The following is a 4,029-nucleotide window of genomic DNA, read 5'->3' as shown; positions in this document are numbered from 1 at the left end:
CCGGGCGCCCTTTGTTCCTGTGGCCCTACGGGGCCGCCGGCCGCGCGCCCCTGCCCCCCCCCCCCATTCATTTAATTCCTAATAATAAAGGGGAGACCTGGGCCTGAATAGGTTCTTGGCGGAATCTCTGACCCTTGCTTAGGATTACCCGCCGTGCGACCGCTTCCCGGCCTTCCTCACTAGAGGAGTTGCCAGCAAATACATGATATTTAATGCCCATTAGAAACCGTAGAGTTGTATAATTAGTTTTGCTTTTTAGGATTTAGGAGCGCTTATTAGGCATGGTAGCTTATAAATAGCTGAACCATTTTCCTTTTTGAGAACCAAGAGTAGTGCTTTTCATATATAAGAATTCTCATGAAGCATCAAACCATACTCACCAGACCTGGAGGTTCTTGGCGGAATCTCTGACCCTTGCTTAGGATTACCCGCCGTGCGACCGCTTCCCGGCCTTCCTCACTAGAGGAGTTGCCAGCAAATACATGATATTTAATGCCCATTAGAAACCGTAGAGTTGTATAATTAGTTTTGCTTTTTAGGATTTAGGAGCGATTAGGCATGGTAGCTTATAAATAGCTGAACCATTTTCCTTTTTGGAAACCCAAGAGTAGTGCTTTTCATAAATAAGAATTCTAATGTCGAAGCATCAAACCATACTCACCAGACCGGAAAAAAAAAATGGTATGGCATTACCGCTAAAGAAATACTCGCACACCGCGTGACTTTAAAGGCCTGTTTTGAAAAGGAACCCTTATTATAGGAGAAGTTGTCTTCAAAAATCTTTCAGAAGTTCTTTGTCCGGTCGTGGTCGTTGCGCAGGATAAACAATTTTTTCTGGCCGCTGGCGTCTGCGACCCTCCTACTCAGGGAGTTTGTCTCGGAAACCTGAGTGGAGCTGCGAATGTCGGCGTGTTCTCCTCTCTCCTGGAGGAAGAGACCCATCTCTCAGCCGACAGCCTGGGCCCAGTGTGTTCTGAAGCTGAGAAATATTTTAACTTTATCTGTAGGTTTTGGAAACACGATGAAGTGCATGGACATAACACCCCCAGTGGTGTTGAGGCAGCAGCCCCTAATCTAACCCAACATTAATATTTGTGCAGCAGCCATAGGTGTGAATTCATGGGAACTAGAAATAGCGTCAGTCAGGTTTTACCGCCAAATAAGTTTTATGCCGAACTTGAGAGGCATCTCTCTGCATTTCAGAGGTTTCTGAGTTGAGAACTGTAGATCGAGCATAGCGATTGTAAAAGGTAACACTGGCTGAGTGAGTGCTATACGCCAGCCAGTGCCCAAGAGATTTGTTTGCAAATCTGCAAGGTGGATACTGTTTCGGTCTCCTTTTCCTTCTGAGATTTGGAGAGTTGGTCTTGCTCAGGGCCGTGTTTTATCTAGTCAGTCATGCTTTTAGCATTTACTCTTTTAACCATATGCTATATGCCTGTATACAAAGGAAGACAAAAGAATATATCTGTTGCCACCCAATATTTTTCTAGCACTATTATAGGCACTTGATTTATGAGTCCCATTTAGACTCTCGCATTACTAGCCGGTTCTTCACAGTTGAAGAATCTGAGGTTCATTCATTCAAGTAAGCTGACACTGACAAACACTCAGTCAAACCTTGGTCTAAAGGCCCTCTGCTAAGACTTTCATATCCTCCCCCCCTTTCTGTATTCTGTATTCCAACCCATCGGACCTGCTAACACTACCCACGGATCCTTCTTTACATCCCTCTCTCAGTCTTTTCAAAACTGCTCTCCTTTCCCTAAGACTGTCCCACCATCCCCTGTTCATGGTTCTTTCAGACTGCAGAGGCACTGCTCCCCCGGTCCTCCCTTCCTCCCTTCCTTTAGGAGCTCTTTGAAGTACCCCCTTAGTGCCCTGTGCTTACCCCAAGTAATGTTTAAGCACCAGACTGTGAACTTCTGAAGCATTTATTTCATCCAATACTATTCATTTCCCCAAAGCCTAGCACATATGTTCCAAGAAGTAGCTGAATATAGACAATATGGCTGACAGGAGGTTGTTGGGAAATTGACGTTTTAAAATTACGTTTTAAAGAAGTTTAAAATGTTCCAAAACTTCCAAATTCCCAATTTCTTGTGTTGCCCAAATGTAGGATAGCTAAAAGAGCTAATACTAAAAACTCATATATTTTAAGTCAAAATTTATATATTCAATACAACATTTTACTATCATCACTCCCCCCACTAAACAAATCATACCATAGGTCCTGATTTCTCTTGACAGGAAGAACATTTTAATAAACATCTTACATGTTACTGATTATTAAATGTTAACCCCCCCCCCCCCCCCCACTAAACAAATCATACCATAGGTCCTGATTCCTCTTGACAGGAAGAACATTTTAATAAGCATCTTACATGTTACTGATTATTAAATGTTGCTTATAATTATCTGTGAAGCAGTGGAAATAACTTTCGCAGATGAAAACATGGATTCTGATTAAGCTTGCCTTTGTCAAAAGATTGAATTAAAAGGATTGATGTTCAGTCCTGGTGGATGTGGCTTGGTTAGTTGGAGCATCCTGCCATGCACCAGAGGGTGGTGGGTTCGGTTCTGGTCAGGGCACATGCCTAGGTTGCAGGTTAGATCTGGTCTGGTTGCCTGCTGGAGGTAACAGATTGATGTTTCTCTCTCTCCCTCCCCCTATTTCCCCTTCCTTCCTCTCTAAAATAAATTTAAAAAAAAAAGGATAAGCAACTTCTTTAAAATAAATTCAAGGATTGGTGTCCAGTTTTTATAACTGAGTAGTCCCATACTGTTTTTCTCCACCACAATTTGGTGGCCTTTTGAAATATTTCTTGTCTGGTAGTCAACAGCAGTTTGTGGAGTTCAACTTCCTTAAACCTTCCTGTGATTGAATTACCTTTTTTACCCTAAACGCCAGAGAAATTACAGAAATGTTTTACTTTTCTAGTGTATGTTAAAAGACATTTCGTACTCTATTTTAAAATCACTATTCTTGCTGCTCGTAAAATAAAATGATTATTTTTCAGTTGATGTATAGATCTTGCCATAAAGTGGTAGTGAAAGTTTTGGAGGAAATAGCTTTAGATTATTCCAAAAAGAAGAAAAAATGAAAATCTTTCTTGATAATAAACCTTTTTTTTTTCTTTTTGCCATTTTATGGTCGCATTGGCCTCATCTTAATTAGCATAATCCAGATGTTTTGGAATAGTTGTTCAGAAAAATTTAAATTTTTTAACTTTCTACAACACTTCTCATGTTGAGACACTGATGTCCTGCTGAATTTTTTTTTACCTTTTTATGATTAAAGTATTCCCCAGAATGTAAATTGGAATGTTTCAATTAATATGAACACTGTTCATTCTAGGTATGGGAGAGCAGGTCACTTTTTCCTGTGCAGTGATGTAGAACAGAAAATGACCTATTTCCGATTACTTTGGTCAGGACTTCATTATTTTAATGATATGATTCTAGTGCTTCCTCTGTCTTCCAGAATTTGATTTTGATTTAAAATTTTGAAAGACAGAATTGTGAGTCTATTTATGGGGTAACTTATATTATGTATATATGTTTTTCAAAATCTAAAAGGGAAAAGAATAATTCTAAAAATCTGAACAGCAAAAACATATGAAATTGAATTGGTTGCTTTGTTAGTTCTCTGCTCCAAAATTAATGTGAACTTTGATACAGAAACATTTTCTGTTTCAGCAAGGCTTACCCTGTTTGAAAAGCATGTTAGTCTTATGTGGACTTTAAACTTGTCATTCACTGATAAAAGTTTCTTCAGGTGTTAGTCCTAGGAATTTACTATTGTGCAAGTGACTTTTATTGTAAAACAAACCGTAACTTAGGAATGAATGGGTAATTATATTAGCTATACATTCAAGGTGTGTTTTTTCATATTCTGAACAAAAAGCAAGTTTATAGCAGTTGTGAATTAGTAGGCCTCATGTTCTGTTTCTTCATTCCTTATGAGAACCAAATCATACTTAATAAAACTCTTAAGAATTCAAGGATGGCTCAATATTAAGCAAAATA

The 4,029-nt window shown here is 39.2% G+C and overlaps 1 protein-coding gene across 1 annotated transcript in view; it reads left to right on the top strand.

Annotated features, from left to right (window-relative positions):
- Nucleotides 1-4,029, top strand: part of MAPK1IP1L (mitogen-activated protein kinase 1 interacting protein 1-like) — an 18,391-nt gene that overhangs the window by 3,483 nt on the left and 10,879 nt on the right. The window lies entirely within an intron of this gene.

This window comes from Myotis brandtii, unplaced genomic scaffold (assembly GCF_000412655.1).
Source record: "Myotis brandtii unplaced genomic scaffold, ASM41265v1 scaffold675, whole genome shotgun sequence".
Taxonomy (NCBI): Eukaryota; Metazoa; Chordata; class Mammalia; order Chiroptera; family Vespertilionidae; genus Myotis; species Myotis brandtii.
This window is presented reverse-complemented; position numbering and strand designations above follow the sequence as displayed.